Source organism: Felis catus, chromosome E1 (genome assembly GCF_018350175.1).
Source record: "Felis catus isolate Fca126 chromosome E1, F.catus_Fca126_mat1.0, whole genome shotgun sequence".
In the NCBI taxonomy this organism is placed as follows: Eukaryota; Metazoa; Chordata; class Mammalia; order Carnivora; family Felidae; genus Felis; species Felis catus.
The window spans coordinates 2016398-2022738 of record NC_058381.1 but is presented as its reverse complement, the minus strand read 5'-3'; the positions used below and the strand labels follow the sequence as shown (position 1 = coordinate 2022738).

The following is a 6341-nucleotide window of genomic DNA, read 5'->3' as shown; positions in this document are numbered from 1 at the left end:
CAATTTCCTGAGTGGCTCTCCTGGCTCTCGGGGCAGGAAACTAGGGAACAGCGGTGGGGCCGGTGCTGCTCAGGGACTCTGTAGACCCCAGGACTGGGGCTTTGTCATCCAGGAATCTGAAGACGCCTCCCGCAGGTCCCTGCCTAGACCTGGCTCCAGGTCACTTATAAGCGTTTGGCCCCCAGGGTGTACGTCTGGTGGCCTGGGCCAGAGCAAAGTCAGTCTGCTTTCTTGAGCCTGACCCTCAAAAATGATTTGGTCTGTTGGTTATTGGGGCTAAGAGGGCTTCTAGACCCGCAGAACAGCCTCCAAACTGCACGGAAGTGTCTGATCTGCACTGGGCGTCGTCCTCCCTCGTATTTTCGAGACTCCTCTCCACCTGTGTCCTCTGTGCTCAGCACCGTGCGTCTGCCATTTGTAGGCTCCCGGTTCCTCCAGTTTGGGGGACCACCCCGCTCTGTAATACCCAAATAAAATGGCTCATGTTCCCAGCCTGTGTAGTGGCTGGCTCTGACCTTTTCCACACACACCCCCTTCAAAGGTCGCTTTTGCCTATAAAAGAATTTGTCTCATACCTACTTCCCAAGTCAGTCCACACTTGAACCTGCTTCTCTGCCCCTTTGTGACGCCCCTTCTGCCCTGTCTGGTGCATTGCAAAGTCACGTGGCAGAGGGGGAAGTAAATATTTAAGAATAGGCCCAAGTAGGGCATATGTTACATGAGTTTATACGTTTAAAACACTTAGACGATGCCAATGTGTGTTATGTGCTACCATTCTGTTATTTACAGACTGGAAACAATTCCCAGTTGAATGTTGTCCGCATCACTCCTGGACATTCCTCTGCCCTTCCCTGCCCTGTTTTCCGTGTCCCTCCAAAGACCCCAGTTTCCCATGAGGGGTCTTACTCCTCTAGGCCCTTCCTCCCACTTCCTTTCTTTTTCCTTTTTTAAGCATGTGGGTTATGTTGGGGAAATATAGTTAAAAACCCAAATTCCCAACCCAGAAGAACCCCTCCACAAAGATTGCAGAGAAAGAAACAGTTTTATTATTTGAAAAAGTCTTTTTGTTAAATGTTTATTTATTTCTGAGAGACACAGAGAGACAGAGCATGAGCAGGGGAGGGGCAGAGAGAGAGAGAGAGACAGAATCCAAAGCAGGCTCCAGGCTCCGGGCTGTCGGCACAGAGCCCGACCCGGGGCTCGAACTCACCGACCGCGAGATCATGACCCCAGCCGAAGTCGGATGCTCAACCGACTGAGCCACCCAGGCGCCCCGAACATTTATTTATTTTTGAAAGAGATAGAGCACCAGTGGGGGGAGAGGCAGAGAGGAGGAGACAGAGAATCCAAAGCAGGCCCCAGGCTCGGAGCCATCAGCACAGAGCCCGATGCGGGGCTCGAACTCACAGACCGCGAGATCATGACCTGAGCCGAAGTCGGACGCTCAACCGACGGAGCCCCCCAGGCGCCCCCGAACAGTTTTGTTACTGACTACGCTTTAAACCAGAACGTGACACGTCTCACAGGCAATCTGCTAAGAGACTCACGGACAGAAGGAAATGGTCCCTTTCATACAGCCACACACACACAAGTACGATCTCAAGTTAAGAGTAACCGGTCCTCAAGTAAAAGGCTCGGCGGCACCCTTTGTCACGCCCCATTCATCCCAAGTCCACCTGGAAACTGATGGCGCTCTGTGTTGCTGCCAGGCCTCGTCGTGAGGAAAGCAGACTTCTCGTATCTTGGTGACGGCAGCTGGTTCCGCAAGTTGGAGCACGGAGCGCCCCCCCAGTCGGGCTTCCAGCCTCCCACGGAAGCCAGAAGAGAGGGGCTCCATCTCCTTTGATGTTGGCATTTCAAAGGGGTGGATCCTGGGTCCTTGGGAAAGACATTCCTGGATCTAAAGCTTGTTTAGCTTCTAAGAGGATTTCCATGCATTTTACGGAGATGGAGAAGGAACTTAAAACGAAAGGTTTTCTGACAGAGATGCTCTCAGACCAGGGAACAGTGGAGAAGCCTCTTGTCTTCAACAGGGAGAACTAAGCCTCTTCATTTTTTTATTTTTTTATTTTTTTATTTTTTGTCCTTACGATGATCATTTTGTTCTTAGGCCTGTTGTGGGATTGAGTTTGCCGGGCCCTCTGTGGTAGGGAGGCCCTCACCTGCCACACGGGCCCACCGAAGCCGAGCTCCCCCCTCTTCCAGACCCCCAGGCCCCGTTCTCCGGGCCCAGCAGCCGACTCCCACATTGCCACCACCTCCCTTCACAGGGCACGTGAGCTCCTTGATCAAAGCCCTCTCACTCTCCCCAGGGGCCTGTGGGGGAGGGAGATGGCCCTTACGTGTTCGAGCTGGAAAGGCTGTTAAAGTGTTTTTCTAGGGGCGCCCGGGTGGCTCTGTCGGTTAAGGTTAAGCGTCCGTCCGACTTCGGCTCAGGTCATGATCTCACGGTCCGTGAGTTCGAGGCCCAAGTCCGGCTCTGCACTGACAGTGGGCAGCCTGCTTGGGATTCTCTCTCTCCCTCTCTCTGTACCCCTCCCCCCCCCCAATAAATAAACTTTTAAAAAGTGAATTTAAAAAAATACAGTTTTTCTAAACATAAACGTAAGAATAATTTCATCCCCTCCTATCTCCCGTGCCAATGTGGTTCCGACCATAGCCAGTCTAGAGGATGACCCCCTCGCCCCGGCACTATGAGCGTTTGGGGCCCACTTTGGGCACGGGGCTGTATGAATTTGTCACTGTTCCTTGAGGACAACTTGGACGTACAAACATGGCATTATAAACTATGTCACTTTAAACCGTCTAAACACGGGACCTGACTTCAGGGTAGAAACATTGTCATCTGTTTTTCCGATTGGTCACTTGAGGGCTTGCTCGGCCTGCCTGCAGGGGCCCAGCACTTCCCTCTGAGCGCTGTCACTCGATTCTGTCCTTGTTCAGTGGGGTGACCAGGGAAACACCGTCTCGCACGGTCTAAGGGTCAGTTTCTCGGGATACAGGGATCCCTGCCTCGACCACGACATACCCTCGGGCTTCCAAGCTCTTAGTTCACACAGGCTCGGGTGGGGTCCCCACATGTGACTCTGGTTCCAGACTCTTAGTTCACACCAACTCGGGCAGGGTCCCCACATGTGACTCTGGTGTGAGGGGGCTGTACCAGGGCCGTGTCCAGCTTTAGACTATTTTCTTTTTTCAAAGCACTTTTGTGATTTAAAAAATTTTTTTAAGTTTATTTATTTATTTTGAGGGGGAGGGGCAGACGTAGAAGGAGAGAGAGAACCCTAAGAAGGCTCTGAGCTGTCAGCACAGAGCCCGACACGGGGCTCGATCCCACGAACCATGAGATCACGACCTGAGCCGAAATCAAGAGTCGGGCGCTTCACCGACTGAGCCGCCCAGGCGCCCCCAGCTTTAGGCTCTTAAACCGTCAGGCCTCGGTGTTGAGCCCGGTCGTATGAACAGCCACTTTCCTCACAGGGGGCTCCCTCTCGGGACCCCCAGTGTTCCTTCCTGTTGATGGATCTCTATTAGAACCTTCTCAGTCTTTCACAGAGGGCTTGATTAATATTGAACAATGTAAACAAGAATTCAAATCCCAGTCCCTTTCCTTCCAGGTAGTGTCTCGGGCCCTTTAGGCAAACCTCCCCACTTCCTCCTCATCCGCCGGTCTGCACACCACGGGAGTATTGGGGTGTGGCAGAGCCTTGGTGGGGCCTCCAAAGGGTGCCGGAGAGGGGACGCTCAAAGCTCAGAGAAGAGTCCGAGAAGGTTTGCTCCCGGGGAGCTGCGTCCATTCAGAGGGAAAAAGCTGCAGGTTATTTTGCCGCCTCTCTTGCCTCCGCTTCCCGCGCCCCCGTCTCTGGCAGGCGTGCCCAAGCTGAGCCCAAAGAGTCTGTGCGAATTTCTGTGCGCTCAGAGCGCTCCTAAGTCACGATGCCCTTCGAGGAGCGGTTGGTTTTGGTCGTTGAAAAAACTCTTTGCCAAACTATATACTTCTCCCCACGGCTTGCTTTTCTCCCTTAAGAGACGTTGCTCGCGGAAACTTCTGGGGCTCACCGGTGATTCACCCGACGCGTTCCTTCGAACGGCCGTGTGGGGCTCCACTGTCACGGGCGCACGGCTGTTTCCGGTTTGGGGGCACACGACCGACGCCACGAAGGGCGGGTTTGTGCTTGCGTCTTTATGCCCTCGGCGGTTCTGTTTCCGCGGATCGGAGTCCAAGAGAAAGGTGCAAAGAATAAAAGACCACAAAACAAGAATAAGATAAAACAAACGGGATGAAAACAACAAAGCCGAGCGTCTGCTTGCCTGGCGGTGGAATACACCAGGGGACACACGGGCCGAATCGTCCACGGATGGGGATAAGCGGGAATTTTTAAGGGCTGGGAAGGGGGCGTTCGTAACGTGTACGTGAATTCACAGTTGGAAGCCTGTCCCTGGAGAGGCTATTCCTGGCCGTCAAAACTCTTCAGCTGGAGAGCAACATTTATTTCTGCCGTCTGCGGGGCAAGTGCTGGCCGGAGCCCTCTCCCGTGGGGACCCAGGGCTCTTTGTGATCTTACGGGGAGCCGGTGCCTCAGACAGGCGGAGGCAGGGTGTAGGTCGGCGCGCAGTGCGCCAGGAAGAAGTCCGCGAAGGCGACAGAGGGGGTCGTAGCTGGAGATGGGGGCCCCGGGGACTCAGTGGGAGGGAGGTGTTGAGGCGCAGGAAAGTGGGATACGGGTGATGAGGGCAGACCCCGAGGGGGCAGGTGAGGTCCAGGAAGCAAATGGAACACCCGGCCGTAGATCCCGCGCACCGACAGCGGGCAGGGCAGCGTCTCAGATACCACGGCGGTTTGTGGCCCTCCAGAGGGCCACACGCAGGTCCACAGATACATTAAAGCGCTAAGATTTCAACCAGGAGGGGCAGTGTCTTAAAGGTTTCGTCAGGGGGTGATAGGAACACGTGGCTCAGGGGTGTGATTTCCTTAGCAGTGCTCCCTGCTTGGCTGCTAGGCACCCACACGAAAATAGAAGGTTGGAATCCTCCGGAACGTTAACGGCCGGAACGGGAATCCCGAGGCCGTGTCAGAGGCTGATACGGCCCCCCCCCCCCTCATTCTTATCTCCCCAGCGTCGCTGGCGGAGCAGGCGCGGACACCGGGCCTGTCGTCGCGTGTCGTCAGCTTGCGTGTCAAGCAGACAGGGTGTCAGGAGGGGCCTCCCGGATCTACCCCCGTGAGGCTGGCGTCTCAGGACTGCTCGGATGACTCATGCCACAGCGGGCTCTTCTCAGCATTTCTGGAAGGAGGCTGAGAGGTGCACCCTGGGCCCTCTCCCCAGCCCCCACCGCCGCCCTCTGTTTCTTGGAGAGCCAGCCTCGGATCCCTGGCTTATCTTGGCAGGACTGCACGGGAAGGCCACCCCCGTGGCACCTTGTGCCTCCCACCCCATCCTGGAGAGGACACCCCAGGGGCCACACAAACTCCACACCTTCTCTGGGAGCCCTGCCTACGACCCTTCACCATCCCACCCGTTGACCTTCCTCTTCGGCCCGGTGTTTGTCTTGTCACCCTACGTTAGTGACATTTCTTACTCACCCTGACTTCCAAATGGCTCCTGCGTCTTGCCTGATGGTCTCTGTTCCGCCCTGTGCTGACTGTCGGGTGGTCCGTGAGACAGACTCGTACTGAAGGTTTGAAAGGGTGACAGCCAGGGCAGGGGCTAGGGGGAGGGAAGTGAGGCACTCACCTTGGGCCTGACATTTCAGGGGGTCCCCCAAAACTCAGTAATCGAGATAGAAAATATTTTGGGTACCTGGGTGGCTTAGTCGATCAAGCGTCCCACTCTTGATCTCGGCTCAGGTCATGATCTCATGGTTTGTGGGTTCGAGCCCCACGTTGGGCTGTGCAGTGACAGAGTGGAGCCTGCTTGGGATTCTCTCTGCCCCTTCCCCACTTGTGCGTGCGCTCTCTCTCTCTCTCTCTCTTTCTCTCTCTCTCTCTGTCTCTGTCTCAAAATAAGTAAATAAACTTAAACATGTTTTTAAAAAAGATGGAAAATATTTTGATGCAGTATTTTAAAAAAATCAAAATGAATGCAAAGAAAAATCTAGGACGAACAAGATATCAAAATGTAAAATAAATCCAGGGTCAGTTGTAAGACTTAACGTTAGCCATCTGTATTCTTAACTTTTTTTTTTTAAATTTTTGTTTTCAACGTTTATTTATTTTTGGGACAGAGAGAGACAGAGAATGAACGGGGGAGGGACAGAGAGAGAGGGAGACACAGAATCGGAAACAGGCTCCAGGCTCTGAGCCATCAGCCCAGAGCCTGTCGCGGGGCTCGAACTCCCGG

The 6341-nt window shown here is 54.3% G+C and overlaps 1 long non-coding RNA gene across 1 annotated transcript in view; it reads left to right on the top strand.

Moving 5' to 3' along the window:
* Positions 1–6341, top strand: part of LOC123378928 — a 59403-nt gene that overhangs the window by 13925 nt on the left and 39137 nt on the right. The gene's annotated exons all lie outside the window — the stretch shown is intronic.